At 37.7% G+C, this 18,793-nt stretch overlaps 1 protein-coding gene across 1 annotated transcript in view; it reads left to right on the top strand.

Annotated features, from left to right (window-relative positions):
- Positions 1-3,013: 3,013 nt before the first annotated feature.
- The window catches only part of NEXN (nexilin F-actin binding protein), a 52,900-nt gene continuing 37,120 nt past the window's right edge, over positions 3,014-18,793 (top strand). The window contains exon 1 of the mRNA XM_081307696.1: positions 3,014-3,154. The gene's annotated coding sequence lies outside the window, so the exon portion shown is untranslated. The remainder of the gene's footprint in view (positions 3,155-18,793) is intronic.

The raw sequence follows: 18,793 nt of genomic DNA, 5'->3' as shown, positions 1-18,793 counted from the left end.
TGTATGAACATAGGAAAATTATATTCCATTCATTTTACTTTTTTCTATTCCCATCCTCCTTCTCTTCCCTTCATTCACCCTTGTCTAATCCAAAGTACTTCTATTCCACCCCACCCCCAGCCTTATTGTGTGTTAGCATCCGTATATCAGAGAGAACATTTGGCCTTTGTTTTGGGGGGATTGGCTTATTTCACTTAGCATGATAGTCTCCAGTTCCATCCATTTACCAACAGATGCCATGATTTCATTCCTCTTCATGGATGCCTAGCACGTATGAGGCATTGGGTTCAATTCTCAGCACCACATATAAATAAGTAAATAAAATAAAGAAAATATTATTCCATTGTGTATCTATACCAGGTTTTCTTTATCCATTCATCTGTTGAAGGGCACCTAGTTTGGTTGCCTTACTCATCTTAAAAGAATTTTCATCCTTTTAAACCTTTATCTCTCACCATGCACAAAACTCAACTCAAAGTGATCAAGGACCTAGGAATTATCAGAGACCTTGCGCCTAATAGAAGAAAAAGTAGGCCCAAATCTCCATTATGTGGGATTAGGCCCCAACTTTCTTATTTAGACACCCATAGCGCAAGAATTAAAACCAAGAATCGATAAATGGGATGGATTCCAACTAAAAAGCTTCTTCTCAGCAAAAGAAACAATCAGTGAGGTGAATAGGGATCCTGCAGCTTGGGAGCAAGTTTTTACCACCTGCACATCAGATAGATCACTAAACTCTAGGGTATATAAAGAACTCAAAAAGCTAGGCACCAAAAAAATAAATAACCCAATCAATAAATGGGCCAAGGACCTGAACAGACACTTCTCAGAAGATGATATACAATCAATCAACAAATATATGAAAAAATGTTCAACATCTCTAGCAATTAGAGAAATGCAAATCAAAACATCTCACTCCAGTCACAATGGCAGCTATTATGAAGACAACAATAAGTGTTGGTGAGGATGTGGGGAGAAAGGTACACTCATACATTGCTGGTGGGACTGCGAATTGGTGCAGCCAATCTGGAAAGCAGCATGGAGATTCCTTGGAAAACTGGGAGTGGAACCACCATTTGACCTAGCTCTCTCTCTCCTCAGCCTATACCCAAAGGTATAGCACACTACAGAGAGTCAGCCATATCAATGTTTATAGCAGCACAATTCACAATAGCTAAATTGTGGAACCAACCCAGATGCTCTTCAGTAGATGAACGGATATATATACACAATGGAACAATTACTTTGGTATATATACACAATGGAACAATTACTTAGCATTAAAAGAGAATAAAATCATGGCATTTGCAGGTAAATGGATGGAGTTGGAGAATATAATGCTAAGTGAAGTAAGCCAATCCCCAAAAAACAAAGGCCGAATGTTTTCTTTGAGGATGCTGGCTCATAATGGCAATGGCAGGAGCATGGTAGGAATGGAGGAACTTTAGATAGGGCAAAGGTGAGGGAGGGAGCAAGAGGGTAAGAATGATGGTGGAATGAGTTATACATCATTACCCTAAGCACATTTATGAAGACACGAATGGTGTGAAAATACTTTGTGTACAACCAATGATTTGAAAAATTGTGCTCTATATGTGTAATATGAAATGAATTGCATTCTGCCATCATTTATAACAAATTAGAATAAATAAATAACTTAATAAAGAAAAAAAAAGAATTTTCATCCTGATAAATAGTGTGGGAATGGGGATGGGAAACAGATATATTTATGAGCAAAAGGTCTTTTGACATCCCTGAAATATGACCTGAGTACTGCTAGGAGCCTGAAGTTGCAAGTAGTTACCTTTGTTCTTGGTGTATCTGTCTGGATATCAGTTTGATATATTTTTTTTAATTTAAAATGCAGTAATCTCCCCCACCAAAAAATGCCTCTTCTGGATCTGTATTTCACAATCTAATATAATGTTGTCTGATGGATTTAATTCACAGGCTAGTGATCCAAGTTGAAAAAAAAATGGGGGATGGCTAATACTCACAGATGCCTTTATGAACATTTAGGAAAACCAGAGATGATTTGCCTTCAGTTAAGGAAGAGTGAAAATTACTACAAAACACACATACAAAAATTAATTATATTCTTTTTCCTTCTCCAACTTTTTTTCTATCATCTTATTGGAGTTAAAAACCAGAGCTCAAGAAAAAGAGAACAATAAACTGATGAAGTGTTCTGGGGTTGTCCAACCAGGCTCTCCATAACAGAGGAAAAGCTGATCAAAAGTCATTGCTAGGGCTGAGGCTATAGCTCCTTTTCTCAGTTGGTGAAGTGCTTGCCTTACATGCACAAGGCCCTGGGTTCAATCCCCAGCACCACAAATAACAACAACAACAATAATAATAATAGCTTCCCTATTTGATTAGAAATGAAAACAGGCTGCTCAGTGTGGTGGCCCACGCCTGTAACCCCAGCGCTCAGGAGGCTGAAGGATCGTAAATTCAAAGCCAGCCTCAGCAACTTGGCCAGACACTTAGTAATTCAGGGAGACCCTGTCTCTAAATAAAATACAAAAAAGGGCTGGGGATGTGATGTGGCTCAGTGGCTAAACGCCCCTGGGTTCAATCCCAGATACAAAAAAAAAAAAAAAAAAAAGTAGGTAGAAAAATAAGAGAAGTGGGTCTCAGGTTGTAAGGAAGCAGTCGGGATGATCATTCTAGCATCATTCCTTTCCCATGGGACAGGCAGCCTCACTTCTCTGGGCCCTGCTGTAGGTGGAGGCAGGCCCAAGGTTGGGGATCAGTTCAGGCACTCATGGCCGGGCAACAGGCAAGTTCTGGCGGAAAGTTGGCAGCCACCGCCCGCTCGCTCGCCTTTCTCCAGGACTCTCCACCCTTCTCTGGGTGATACGGTAGGGGTGGGGGGGTGGGGGAACTGGCCTTGTGTTTTGGAACAGCTGCAGCCGGCGCTGGGCGCTGGGCCCGTCTGGAATGCGGGAACAGGCTGCGCACCAGGACTTTTATGGAAACTTGCTGCTGGGGACGGCGGCGGCGGTGGCGGCAGCCAGAGGGCTCCCAGCGACTGGAGCAGCAGTGGCTGCGGTCAGAACTCCCAGACCCCTACCCACACTCAAGCGCCGGACGCGCACAATCTCTCTGCGCTCAAAGAGGACCTAAGCTTGTCACCAGTTCCTGAAGGGTAAGAGGGTTTGGGGTAACGTGGAATGGGGGTGGCGAAGACCGAGGTGTCGGGTCCCCTGGCGCTTGTGGAAGCAGCGACAGCAAAGAGGCGCTCAGGACGCCCAGGCTCCTGGCCGGCTCCGCTGCAGCACTAGAGCGCACCGGGTTCCATCCAGCTGTAAGTAGGCTTCGGTTTCCGGCCCGAAGGCTGCGACCCTCGGGGCTGCGTCCTGTGGGCTCGGGTTGGCCTCGCCATCTCGGTGTTCCTGCCTCTGGCTTCTGATTGCGATTCCCTGCTCCCCTCCCTTGCTGCTTCTCTGCCTTGCCTTATCGGTTGTGTTTTGGATGCGTTCCTGTACTACTGCAGGAAAAGAGTGGGTGCCTGTCCCCTTGCTTGTCCCTTTGGGGTCCGAGAGGGTAAAGTTCACTGTGATCCCTCGCCACGCGCTCCAGAGGTCTACGTCTCCACCAGCAGTGCCATTATTTCAGAATCATTCCTGATCGGCCCCTGTGGAGGCTGGGAATGAAATATGTGATTTAACAGCCTACCATCTCCAAAACTGTTTTTTTGTTGTTGGTGGGGGATGGTGGTTTTTTTTTTTTTTTTTTAAGTCTACCCGACGTGGGATGCTGGGGATGAAGCAAGTAGAGCTCAAAGTTGAAGAGAAGAATGTAGTAACCTCTTGAGAAGTCCCTTGTCTATATATGCATTTGACAATGCCAACTGGTCTTTGTGAACTGGAAACGTTCTATAAATACTAAAGATTTATTATTATTGACATTTGCAAGAAAAGTAATCAAATTGAGTGTTTAGTTGGTTATTGCAATGACTTCAAGATATTTATTTTATATTTATTAAAGGCTACAACGTGAACAAAGAGTTGGGAGAGAGAGATAAGACGGTAAAAATAGCATGAGGATATGTCCTAACAAAATGTCTGTCCTTGAGAAAGAGGCAGGTGGAGAAAAGAACCATAAAAACCATAGAAAGAAGTTAGTTATCTGACCAAAGCCATGAGAACATCATTCATCAGCTAAATTTTGTTAATGAGTTCATATAATACGGGCCCACTGGTCTTCCAGTCATAACATAAGTATGTGGTGGATAGTCTGATTAAATAATTTTAAGTATTTATACCAACTTAGTCACACATTATTGAGTGGACCGCATAATTTGCACCCCTAAAATCCTTTTATGGGTTAAATTGTTGCCATAAGGAAACTTGAAACATAGATATCTCTGAAGTTCTTTTGAGTTTTAGAGTATTGCTAAGAAAAAAAAAAGTGTAATCAAATGAAGGAAAGGGTTTTTAGAGGAAGGTATATTTTGTATAAATGAACTCTGATTACTGATGTAACTGGTTTAAGCTTCTTCTTCCTCACAGCTATTAGCACCTATTTCTGAAGGTATTTTATATTTTGGTGATGCTTCCATGAATAATTTTTAAAAATAGTGTGCAATTCTTTATTCTACCTGCCAACAACTCACTTAAAGAGCCCTAAGCAAAAACCACAACAAAATTATTTTAAATTCAGTTTTCCTTTTTATGGTTACTGATGTAATCCAGTTTTAATTGGCAATTTTCACTTTCAAATCATTTTCAATTAAAATAGTGAGTAGCAATTTTTCCTGCTCACTTTAAAATGAGAATCTGTGCTATTTTTGAAAATTTGACATGTAAGGCAGATCATTGTCAAAATGTATGTCATCTTGAGATGACTATATTTAGCACCAACAAAGGAATGCATTATCTAGGTTTTTGAACAGTATTTTTCCCCTAAAATTTCACTTGAAGTATATAGGTTAAGGTTTTACTCATGAATAAAACGAAAACTAAATATGTATGTTTGGAAGATTGGAGATTGAGATTGCTTACAACCAAAGTGGCATGGAATAATATACTTTGTTCATTAAAAAAATTAAGCTGTTATTTTGAAAAGCCCTGGAATAAAAAAAAAATATTCAAATATACATGAGAGGGGCCTAGCGTGTGTGAAGCACTGGGTTTGATTCTCAGCACCATACAAATAAATACAATAAATGTCCATCAACAACTAAAAAAATGTTTTAATAAAAATAAACATGAGAGTTGTATATAGGAGATGGGCAGTTGTCTAAAAGTTTTTGCAGAAAAGAGAACTTTTAGCATATTTTATAATTTTGTACACCACACACAAAAAATCATACACACAAAAAAATCTTGGTAGTTTATAATTCAGAGGGAGAATGACTTACAAACATTTCTTAACAATTTCACGTATTTCTTTTCTTATTTATTCAATCTGTAGTTCATATCACCTATGAAGTTTCTTTCATGCTCTCTCTTCTGATTTTCTAATTGCATAGTTACATATTACACATATTTGAAATTGTTATATTTTATTCTTTTACATAAATATTCAATGTATAGTTTGACTTAATTTATGGTCCTGTACTTGTGTGTGTATATGTGTGTGTATATGTATGAGTGTGCTGTGGATTGAACCCAGGGCTTGTGCATGCTAAGCAAATGCTCCAACACTTGTGTATATTTTGTACATTCTAGGGTAGGCAGATTTTATATATATATATATATATATATATATATATATATATATATATATATATACACATACACACACATACATACATATATACATACATATACATATATACATATATATGTATACATACATACACACACACACACACACCACATATATATTTTTTTAAGTTGTAGATGGTCACAATATCTTTATTTTTATGTGATGCTGGGGATTGAACCCAGGGTCTCACGCATGCAAGGCAGGTGCTCTACCACTGAGCTACAGCCCCAGCCCTAGGGTAGGCAGATTTTAACCCAGAAATTTACCTTAACTCGTAGTTATTACTTGTGTTATAAAGTTAATACAACTATATTATACTTATGGTTAAAAATTATGCATAACATGGGGCTGGGATTGTGGCTCAGCGGTAGAGCGCTCGCTTAACACGGGCGGGACCTGGGTTCGATTCTCAGCACCACATTAAAAAAAAAAAGGCATTGTGTTGTGTTCATCTACAAAAAAAAAAAAAAAAAAAAAAGATTCATTTCTCTCTCTCTCTCTCTCTCTCTCTCTCTCTCTCTCTCTCTCCCCCTCCCTCCCTCCCTCCCTCCTAAAAAAATTATGCAGAACATAAAAAGGTGTTCTCATAATCTGACACTTCTGTTAGTATTTTTTAGTCTTTTCTGCTTGCAAAGGATTTTTTTCCGCTTGTATTGTCATATCTCAATGAAAGCATCTTGGAAAGCATCTGATGTAGTAGCTTTCATCTAGTAAGTGCTCAACAGTTCAACAGATTCTTTATTCCTCCTTTTTTTTCTTCCAGACATGTCTTCCTCTTTGTTCTCAAATTAGAAGATAAGTAAATTGGGTGGGACTCCATAGGTAGGTTTTGAGGTTGGTGAGATTTGCTCCCGCCCTCCTCTCTGTGCTCCTTTCCTATCCTTTCTTCCTCTTTGATTCTGTCTTTCTTTTTCTGATCAAATTGGGTCTCCCCTTTGTCCCTTTCCATTTTCTCACTGTGTTCCATTCATTTAGATAATGGAACCACAAATTGAAAATCAAAAGAAACTTCTAAGCCATAGAAATGCCTAAATATTGGTACTTTTTACATTAAAATATGGATTTACATTCTGTCTTGAAAAACTGGAAAATCTGGGCAAAATTGGGGCAACATTTCTACATAGTAGCAACACTTTGGAACCAAGACAGGGTATACATTCTCCATTTGACATAGTCTCCATGATCCCCTATTGTTTTACAACTAATCATACTCATTTATGTTACCTTCAGTTGCATTACATAGCATTTATATTACCTGACCCTAGACACTTGAATATGCAGTTCCCTGATCTGGTATGTATTAGGGCAAGTCTGAAGGAAGGATGATATGATAGAAAGTCTGCTGGGCTTAGAACTGGGTGCCTGTACCTTACATGTTTTTGTGACTCCTAGAGCTTGCCATAAATAGAAGTTAAGTACTTATTTACTATTCTTCTGCCTCCTTACCCCACTGACTTGTTGGAGCCAGAGGTCTAGGTCTTCTAATTCCCAGCTATGTTTTTCAGTGAAAGACCATCTTCCACTTTGTAGAGAGGCTGAAGAGGTCCAGACTCCTCCAGCAGTTATCACGGCCATTTGCTTGGAAAGACAACTTCCTGAAGCCCCAGGTTACTGATTGTTTGTCTATGATATTTAGAATAACCCGCCCCCTTTTATCTTCTACTATTATTTAGTTAGCTATCATGAGCCTTCCTTTTGTAGATGTCAATCATATCTTATTTGGGCTGTTTTAGATCCACAGTTTTTCTGTTATTTGTCATCCATCAAATATAAATTGAGCTTATATTTGATATTGTGTGAAACACTAAGGATATTGAGAGGATTGAGCAATTCTTATCTTTCAGGGCTCATAGTATGGTGAATATACTTTGAAAAGTATCATATATAGTTTTATGAAGGCAAAATATTATATATAATTATTAGAGAAGAATGTCAAAGCAGGTTGAAAATAAGATTCTCGGTTTTCAGTGAGGAATTGTGTATTGGTAGGAAGGAAAATTCTCACTATTTCAATAGATAAAATTAGATCTTATTTCATATTTTTAAGTTGTGATGAAGTTTATGATGGGTTTTCTAATTTTTTTTTTAGTTGCTGATAGACCTTTATTTTATTTACTTATATGTGGTGCTGAGAATCGAACCCAGAGCCTCACACACGTCACGCAAGTGAGCTACCTCTGAGTCACAGCCCCACCCCCTATGATGGGTTTTGTAGCTTAATTTTTAAAGAATAAAGTTGCAACTTTGTTAATTAGATACAGTGAAGTTATATTTATGTTTCTTGCACAAGTAAAAAATGATAAAAAATTAGGATTGCATTTTTATGAAGCTATAAACAATTTGTTGTTTATTCCAAAGACTGTAAGAATTAGGTTTTAACATTACTTGAAGTACATAATTAAGTGTTTGAATTATACCTTTCTTAAAAGTTGAGATGAAGAATTTGCTTGAGTTCAATGGAATACAGATTTAATGTGCAAAAGAACTGAACAGACACTTCACAGAAGAAGAAATACGAATGGTCAACAAATATATGAAAAATGTTCAAAAATCACTAGCAATTACAGAAATGCAAATTAAAACTACACTGAGATTTTATCTCTTTCCAGTCAGAATGGCAATTATCAAGAAGACAGATAACAATGTTGGCGAGGATGTGGGGAGAGGGGTACATTCATACATTGCTGGTGGGACTAAAAATTGGTGAAACCACTGGGAAAAGCAGTATGCGGATTCCTCAGAAAACTTGAAACGGAACCATCATTTGACCCAGTTATCCCACTCCTCAGTTTATACCCAAAGGACTTAAATTCAGCATACTATAGTGATGCAGCCATATCAATGTTCATAGCAGCTCAATTCACAATAGCTAATCTATGGATCCAACATAGGTGCTCTTTAACAGATAAATGGATAAAGAAAATATGATATATATATATATATATATATATATATATATATATATGAATATTATTCAGCCTTAAATAAGAATGAAATTGGGCTGTGGTTGTGACTCAGCAGTAGAGCGCTTGCCTAGCACGTGCAAGGGCCTGGGTTCGATCCTCAGCACCACATAAAAATAAACAAATAAAGATATTGAGTCCAACTACAACTAAAAAATAAATTTAAAAAAAAAGAAGAAGAATGAAATTATGGTATTTGCCAGTAAATGGATGGAACTGGAGGTTGTTATGCTAAGTGAAATAAGCCAATCCCCAAAATCAAAGACTGAATGTTCTCTCTGATATGTGGATGATGACTCAAAATAGGTGAGGAGAGGGGCATTGGTGGTTCACCAGATTGGACAGGGGGGAGTAGGAGGAATGGTGGGGGGATGGGAAGGGGAAAGGCAGTAGAATGAATTGGACATAACTTTCCTATGTTCATATATGAATACACGACCAATGTAACTACATATCATGTACAATCACAAAAATGGGAAGTTATATTCCAAATACGTTTTACTGCCAGGCGTGATGGTGCATGCCTGTAATCCCAGCTGCTCAGGGAGGCTGAGGCAGGAGGATCACGTGTTCAAAGCCAGCCTCAGCAAAACAAGGCACTAAGCAACTCAGTGAGACCCTGTCTTTAAATAAAATACTAAATAGGGCTGGAGATGTGGTTCAGTTCTTGAGTGCCCCTGAGTTCAATCCCCAGTGCCAAAAACAACAATAACAAAAATTCTATTGTCATGTATAACTAAAAAGAACAAATAAAAATATATTTCAAATTTTTAAAAATGCAGATTTAAAACAGTCACTGTCTTGACAATTCTATTCTCCTTGGAAAAGGAGATAATAATACAGTGAAACGGCTATTTTAAATAATAGAGAGCTATGATTTCAAATTCTTTTGATTTTTGCATTATTTGCTATTCTTGAAATATTTCAATTGCATATCTGAAAAGTGAAGGGAAATTAATAAAAATTATGAAAATTAGAAGTTAAACATAGATGTAAAGAAATTCTATAACTGAATCATTAACATGCATATTTTAAGAAAAATTTGTTATGGGTGGCAGTGCTCAGTGGTAAAATATGTACTTAGTATGAATGTGGCCTTGGGTTCAATCCCCAGTAGCCTCCCAAAAATATGTTATACTTACTGTTACATTCTACTATTAGACTTATTCTCTCATGGCTTGACTTCATATCTTAATATCTTACCTGGAAATTATTTTATTCTAGAAACATTTTATCAAGCAATTGAGTCATTTTTAAAAACTTCTCAAAGCCTATCTTTCATAAGTACAATGAAAATTGATACCAACATTAATATTGCCATTGAGCATGTTATTTACATATGTGTAATGTTTCATGTACTTAAAATAGGTAATAATGTTGAATGACAGAGTGACTAAGTTAAGAAACCTGGAATCTAGTTCCTTGTTCCACTACTTAGCAGCTTGTAACCTTGGATAAGTCGTTGAATATCTTTCTGCCTCTCATTTCTTTCTATGGTAAATGAAGGGGTTGAATTGTTGAACTAGATGATTTGTAAGGTTCTTAGAAAATGGAGTTCTAAAATTCCATGATTCTTAATCTATGCACAACCAGACCCAAAATTTAATTTTGCAAGGGAAGGTACTGGAAATTGAATCCAGGGGATCTTTACCACTGAGCTACATTCTGGGCCCATTTTTTATTTTGAGATAGGATCTTGCTAAGTTGCTCAGGGCCTCACTAAATTGCTGAGGCTGGTCTTGAACTTGTGATCCTCCTGCCTCAATCTCCCAAGTCTCTGGGATGATAGGTACAAGCCACCATGCCTGGCCTCAAATATAATTTTGGCAGGCAATAAAACCTGTTCAAAACTGAGTTCATTTTCTGACTTAAACATACTTTTAAATTTAATCTCAGTGGTAACCCATTTGGCTCCAACTAGAAATCTTGTTTTTTAGGGGGTTTCTTTTATTTGTGTGGTTTTTTTTTTTTTATTATTGCTTTTGTGATACTAGAGATTGAATCCAGAGACACACTGGCACTAAGCTACACTCTCAGCGACCCCCCCCCCATTTTTTTCTAATTTCTTTAATTTTGAGAGAGGTCTCACTAAGTTGCCTCAGCCTCCCCAGTCACTGGGAGTACAGGTTACAGGTGTTAAACCACTAAGCCACATCCCAAGCCCCTTCCCCCTCACCTTTTTTTTTTTTTTTTTGAGACAGGGTCTCGCTGAGGCTGGTCTTGAACTTGCATCCTTCTGTCTCAGCCTCCCAAGTCCCTGAGATTATAAGCATGCACCATGACACCCAGCTTGGGTTCATTCTTTTTTTTTTTTTTTAGTTGCAGATGGATACAATACCTTTATTTTTTATGGGGTGCTGAGGATCGATTCAGTGTTTCACAACGTGTGAAGTGAGCACTCTACCACTGATCTATAACCCCAGTCCTTGGGTTCATTCTTGGCAGTAGTTATCTCCTCACTTCTATCCCTTCAAATCAAATTGATCAAAGTTCTTTCTATAGTGTCCCCACTACAACGTAAGTTTCACAAAGGGACTTTGTCTTTTTGTTCACTTTCATATCCCTAGAGCCTAGGATAGTTGCCTGGCATATAGTAGGAGATTAATAAATTTGTTAATATGGGTCACTATGTCCTTTCAATTCCACTCCTAAAATGTCTATTCTGACTTTTCATTCCTAATGCCACTATCATAATTCAGTTCCTTGCCTTCTCTTGCCAAGATCATTGTATTCGCTCTCCTCTTACTAGCCTTTCCCCATTTTACTCCATTCTCTGTGCTGCTAGAACAGTCTTATTTTTTACCCTCCTAGAATACATACAGATTAAGTCATGCTCCTGCTTAAAAAATCTTTGTTGCAGGTTGGTCTAGCCTGTGTGAGGCACTGGGTTTGATTCTCATCACTGCATATAAATGAATTAATGAAATAAAGGTCAATCAACATCTTAAAAATATTTTAAGAAATCTTTGCACCCATTGCCTATAGTATCAAGTCTAAAGTTTTTATTATTATGGCATTCAGCAATCTTTCTAGCCAGTGTCCAGCCTATATTTCACATTTAGCTATAGACATTGGACAATTCATAGCTCCACAAACTTGCAAATTCTCAAGCATTAGTAGTTTTTGTTAATATTGGTTCTTCTGTTTATGTGCCTTACTTCCTTTTCTACTTTGTGAAATCCTACTTATTCTTTTTTTTTTTAAAGAGAGAGTGAGAGAGGGGAGAGAGAGAGAGAGAGAGTGAGAGAGGAGAGATAGAGAGGGAGAATTTTTAATATTTATTTTTTAGTTCTCGGCGGACACAACATCTTTGTTGGTATGTGGTGCTGAGGATCGAACCCGGGCTGCACGCATGCCAGGTGAGCGCGCTACCGCTTGAGCCACATCCCCAGTCCCGCCTACTTATTCTTTAACTCATGTCATCATCTCTTTGAAACCTTTTTAACTGAACCCATTCCTTAACCACACTGTACTGTTTTCCATGCTTCTATAGCTCTGCTATAATATTGCTATTATAGCACCTAAGACTTTGTATTATAACAATCAGTTGTGGTCCCGTCTATTTTTCTCACCAAAGATACTTGATTTATAATAAGGGTTTATCTTTTTTTTTATTGTTGGTCATTCAAAATATTACATAGTTCTTAATATATCATATTTCACAGTTTGATTCAAGTGGGTTATGAACTCCCATTTTTACCCCGTATACAGATTGCTGTATCACATCAGTTACACTTCCATTGATTTACATATTGCCATTCTAGTGACTGATGTATTCTGCTGTCTATCCTATTCTCTACTATCCCCCTTTCCCTCCCCTCCCCTCCCCTTTTCTCTCTCTACCCCCTCTACTGTAAATCATTTCTTCCACTTGTATTATTTTTCTCTTACCCCTCCTTTCCTCTTATATGTAATTTTGTATAACCCTGAGGATCACCTTCCATTTCCATGCAATTTCCCTTCTCACTCCCTTTCCCTCCCACCTCTCATCCCTGTTTAATGTTAATCTTCTTCTCAAGCTCTTCGTCCCTACCCTGTCCTTGGTTACTCCCCTTATATAAAGCAGTCATTTGGCATTTGTTTTTTAAGGATTGGCTAGCTTCACTTAGCATAATCTGCTCTAATGCCATCCATTTCCCTCCAAATTCTATGATTTTGTCATTTTTTAAAGCAGAGTAATACTCCATTGTGTATAAATGCCACATTTTTTTATCCATTCATCTATTGAAGGGCATCTAGGTTGGTTCCACAATCTTGCTATCGTGAATTGTGCTGCTATGAACATCAATGTAGCAGTGTCCCTGTAGCATGCTCTTATTAGGTCTTTAGGGAATAGACCGAGAAGGGGAATAGCTGGGTCAAATGGTGGTTCCCTTCCCAGCTTTCCAAGAAATCTCCATACTGCTTTCCAAATTGGCTGCACCAATTTGCAGTACCACCAACAATGAACAAGTGTACCCCTTTCCCCGCATCCTCTCCAGCACTTGTTGTTGTTGGACTTCATAATGCTGCCAATCTTACTGGAGTGAGATGGTATCTTAGGGTGGTTTTGATTTGCATTTCTATGACTGCTAGCAATGGTGAGCATTTTTTCATGTACTTATTGATTGATTGTATGTCCTCCTCTGAGAAGTGTCTGTTCAGGTCCTTGGCCCATTTGTTGATTGGGTTATTTGTTATCTTATTGTCTAATTTTTTGAGTTCTTTGTATACTCTGGATATTAGGGCTCTATCTGAAGTGTGTGGAGTAAAGATTTGTTCCCAGGATGTAGGCTCCCTGTTTATCTCTCTTATTGTTTCTTTTGCTGAGAAAAAACTTTTTAGTTTGAGTAAGTCCCATTTGTTGATTCCAGTTGTTAAGCCCGACCCCACAGTATGTAGATCATAGCCAACTTTTTCTTCTATCAGACGCCGTGTCTCTGATTTAATATCAAGCTCCTTGATCCATTTTGAGTTGACTTTTGTGCATGGCGAGAGGAGGGGATTCAGTTTCATTTTGTTGCATATGGATTTCCGGTTTTCCCAACACCATTTGTTGAAGATGCTATCCTTTCTCCATTGCATGTTTTTAGCTCCTTTATCAAATATAAGATAGTTGTAGCTTTGTGGATTAGTCTCTGTGTCCTCTATTCTGTACCATTGGTCCACCCACCTGTTCTGGTACCAGTACCATGCTGTTTTTATCACTATTGCTCTGTAGTATAGTTTGAAGTCTGGTATCGCTATACCGCCTGATTCACTCTTCCTGCTTAGAATTGTTTTTGCTATTCTGGGTCTTTTATTTTTCCATATGAATTTCATGATTGCTTTATCTATTTCTACAAGAAATGCCATTGGGATTTTGATTAGCATTGCATTAAACCTATAGAGAACTTTTGCTAATATCGACATTTTGATGATGTTAGTTCTGTCTATCCATGAACAAGGTATATTTTTCCATCTTCTAAGATCCTCTTCTATTTCTCTCTTTAGGGTTCTGTAGTTTTCATTGTATAGGTCTTTCACCTCTTTTGTTAGGTTGATTCCCAAGTATTTTTTTTTTGAGGATATTGTGAATGGAGTGTTTTTCCTCATTTCCGTTTCAGAAGTTTTGTCGCTGATATACAGAAATGCCTTTGATTTATGTGTGTTGATTTTATATCCTGCCAATTTGCTGAATTCATTTATTAGTTCTAGTAGTTTTTTTGTAGACCCTTTTGGGTCTTCTAGGTATAGAATCATGTCATCTGCAAATAGTGATAATTTAGGTTCTTCTTTTCCTATTTTTATGCGTTTAATTTCTTTCGTCTGTCTAATTGCTCTGGCCAGTGTTTCGAGAACTATATTGAATAGAAGTGGTGATAGGGGGCATCCCTGTCTTGTTCCAGATTTTAGAGGGAATGCCTTCAATTTTTCTCCATTCAGAATGATGCTAGCCTGAGGCTTAGCATAGATAGCTTTTACAATGTTGAGGTAAGTTCCTGTTATCCCTAGTTTTTCTAATGTTTTGAACATAAAGGGATGCTGTACTTTGTCAAATGCTTTTTCTGTGTCTATCGAGATGATCATATGGTTCTTATCTTTAAGTCTATCGATGTGGTGAATAACATTTATTGATTTCCGTATATTGAACCATCCTTGCATCCCAGGGATGAATCCTACTTGATCATGGTGCACAATTTTTTTGATGTGCCTTTGTATCCGATTCACCAGAATTTTATTGAGGATTTTTGCATCTAGGTTCATCAGAGGTATTGGTCTGTAGTTTTCTTTCTTTGAGGTGTCTTTGTCTGGTTTCGGAATCAGGGTGATGTTGGCCTCATAGAATGAATTTGGCAGAGCTCCCTCTTTTTCTATTTCCTGAAATAACTTGAAAAGTATTGGTATTAATTCTTCTTTAAAGGTTTTGTAAAACTCCGCTGTATACCCATCCGGTCCTGGGCTTTTCTATGTTGGAAGTCTTTTGATTGCTTCTTCTATTTCATCTATTGATATTCGTCTGTTTAAGTTGTGAGTATCCTCCTGACTCAGTCTGGACAAATCATATGACTTAAGGAATTTATCGATGTCTTCACTATCTTCTATTTTATTGGAATATAGGTTTTCAAAATAATTTCTAATTGTCTTCTGTATTTCTGAAGCGTCTGTTGTAATATTGCCTTTTTCATCCCGTATGTTAGTAATTTGAGTTCTCTCTCTTCTTCTCTTCGTTAGTATGGCTAGGGGTCTGTCGATCTTATTTATTTTTTCAAAGAACCAACTTTTTGTTTTGTTAATTTTTTCAATAGTTTCTTTTGTTTCAATTTCATTGATTTCTGCTCTGATTTTAATTAATTCTTGCCTTCTGTTACGTTTGCTGTTGTTTTTCTCTTCCTTTTCTAGGGCTTTGAGATGAAGTGTGAGCTCATTTATTTGTTGGTTTTTCCTTTTTTTGAGGAATGACCTCCAGGCGATGAATTTCCCTCTTAAAACTGCTTTCATTGTGTCCCATAGATTCCGATATGTTGTGTCTGTATTTTCATTTATCTCTAAGAATTTTTTGATTTCCTCCTTTATGTCTTCTGTAACCCATTGATCATTCAGTAACGTATTGTTCATTGCCCATGTGATGTAGGATTTTTCCTTCCTTCTTTTATCATTGATTTCCAGTTTCATTCCATTATGATCTGATAAAGTGCATGGTATTATCGCCACCCCTTTATATTTACTGACGGTTGCCCTATGGCATAATATATGGTCTGTTTTTGAGAAGGATCTACGTGCTGCTGAGAAAAAAGTATATCCACTTGATGATGGTTGATATATTCTATATATGTCAGTTAAGTCTAGGTTATTGATTGTGATATTGAGTTCTGTAGTTTCTTTATTCAACTTTTGTTTGGAGAATCTGTCCAATGGTGAGAGAGGTGTGTTGAAGTCACCCATGATTATTGTGTTGTGGTCTATTTGATTCTTGAACTTGAGGAGAGTTTGTTTTATGAACGTTGCAGCGCCATTATTTGGTGCATAAATATTGATAATTGTTATGTCTTGTTGGTGAATGGTTCCTTTTAACAGTATATAATGTCCTTCCTTATCCTTTTTGATTAACTTAGTCTTGAAGTCGATTTTATTCGATATGAGAATGGCCACCCCTGCTTGCTTACGAGGACCGTGTGCGTGGTATATTTTTTCCCAACCTTTTACCTTGAGCCTGTGTATGTCTTTTCCAATCAGATGTGTCTCCTGGAGGCAGCATATTGTTGGATTTGTTTTTTTAATCCATGTTACCAGCCTATGTCGCTTTATTGGAGAGTTTAAGCCATTAACGTTTAGAGTTACTATTGATATATGGTTTGTACTTCCATCCATGTTTGATTATTTATCTCTTCTTTTTTCTAATTTAGTTTGTTTCTCCATGATTAGCTTTCCCCCCGTCCTCTGTCTTTACTGAGGCACTTCCCGCTGATGGTTTTGGTTATTGTTTTTCATTTCTTCCTCGTGTAGAGTTTTGCTCAAGACGCTTTGCAATGCTGGTTTTCTGGCTACAAATTCTTTTAGCTTTTGTTTATCATGAAAGAGTTTTATTTTGTTGTCGTATCTGAAGCTTAATTTTGCTGGATACAGAATTCTTGGTTGGCATCCATTGTCTTTCAGTGTTTGAAATACGTTGTTCCAGGATCTTCTCGCTTTCAGCGTCTGTGATGAAAAATCCGTTGTTAACCTTATTGGTTTACCCTTAAATGTAATCTGCCTCTTTTCTCTTGTAGCTTTTAATATTTTCTCTTTGTTCTGTATATTGGATATCTTCATAACAATGTGTCTTGGCGTTGGTCTACTGTGATTTTGTGTGCTCGGTGTCCTGTATGCATCAACAATTTGTATATCTGTTTCCTTTTTTATTTCTGGAAAGTTTTCTGTAATTATTTCATTCAGCAAGTTATTCATTCCCTTGGCATGAATCTCTGCCTTCCTCTATCCCGATGACTCCTAAGTTTGGTTTTTTTAAGTTATCCCAAATCTCTTGGATGTTTTTCTCGTGATTTTTTACCAGCCTATCTGAGTTGGCTAGACTCTTTTCAAGATGATATATTTTGTCTTCATTATCTGACGTTCTGGCTTCTACTTGCTCCACTCTGTTAGTGATACTCTCGATTGAGTTTTTAATTTGGTTTATTGTTTCCTTCATTTCTAGAATTATTGTTTGATTTTTTTTATAATCTCCTGATAAAGATGCTTAACTTCTTCTTTTATCTGTTTATGTAATTCATTTTCAATGTGATCTTTAAGGTTCCTTTCCATCTGTCTAAGGTGTTCCTTGAGTTCTTTATATGGCCATTTTTCAGATGACTCCAGGTACTCCTGAATATTTAGGCTGTCCTTCATTGTTTGTACTCCTTTTCTTCCTTGCTTTTTTATGCTCATGATACTTCTTGTTCTGTTTGACTGCTGAGTTACTGTTTACTCTTATAAATTTATTTGATGCTTGGGAGGAGAGGTATTAGAAGGGAAGGGAAGAAGTCACTAAAGAGAGTGAGTGTAGGCAGGTAGAATTCAAGAAAGGGGGAATAAGAAAATTGAAAAGAAATGAAAAGACAAAAGAAAAAAAGTGAAAAGAAAGAAAGAAAAAACGGAAAAATAAAAATTTAAAACCAAAAAAAATTATAATGATAATAAACAAATGGAAATTAAAGTTTAAAAAATAATAGTAATAATAATAGAATAAAAAGAATTAAAAAAAATTGAAACCATTAATAAGAAAGTTGAAGAACAACAACAACATCAACAACAAAAAGTGAAAATAAAATTTAAAAAAAATACCAATAATAATCATTAAAAATAATAATAATAATAATAATAATAATAATAATAATAATAATAAATGCAGTCATAGAGCTCAATTAACTTCTCTTCCAGTAGGTGGGAACTGGGCCAGGCTTCTCTTCTTGATGGGTGGGAACCAATCACTGTGCCTCAGCTCTTCTTCCCAGACTGTGCGGGTCTCCAATCCTGAGTGCCTAGGGCCTTCTCTTGTGGTTCCTCAAGCCAGGCCCTGCTCACCTGTGACGCTCACCACAATACTGGCTACACGCCGGGTCTGCTGCTCCTGGGAGCCCTGTTTCCATGGATGCCTGGGCACACCCTTTCTGTTTGCCTCCCTCAGACCCTAAGTTTGTAGGGCTTGGGGCTGAGGACCCCCAGCGAATTTGTTTGCCCTCAGGTAGAAACTTCCCTGGTAGCTGGTTCAAGGGACCTCTGTTGTCAGCAGAGGGATACCCTGGGTCTGACTATCGTGCTCAGTTGGCTTTTACCTCTGTGAGTTCAGGTGGGCCGACTAGTTATTTCAGCGGGATCATTAGTGCTGAGTCACTAGAAGCAGGCAAACCAGAACTAGAATGCAGCCCAATCCGGGCTCAGTGTGTTCTGAGAGGGGCAGACTGTTCGCCTGGGATCCCCTTCAGCTCAACAGTGCCTAGTGGTCCTGAGCGAACAGTATTTTGACAGTTTACTTTTCCCTATGTTCGCGCAGCTGAAGGGGTTAGAGACTTGATCTCTCCGTGTCCGCCGCCATGTTGGATCACTTAGATTTTAAATTGTCACTCATCTTATCAGCTGTTCCATTTAACTCAGCAGCTCACTCGCACGGTGAA

Source organism: Spermophilus citellus (genome assembly GCF_964194105.1).
Source record: "Spermophilus citellus genome assembly, chromosome: 9".
NCBI lineage: Eukaryota > Metazoa > Chordata > Mammalia > Rodentia > Sciuridae > Spermophilus > Spermophilus citellus.
This window is presented reverse-complemented; position numbering and strand designations above follow the sequence as displayed.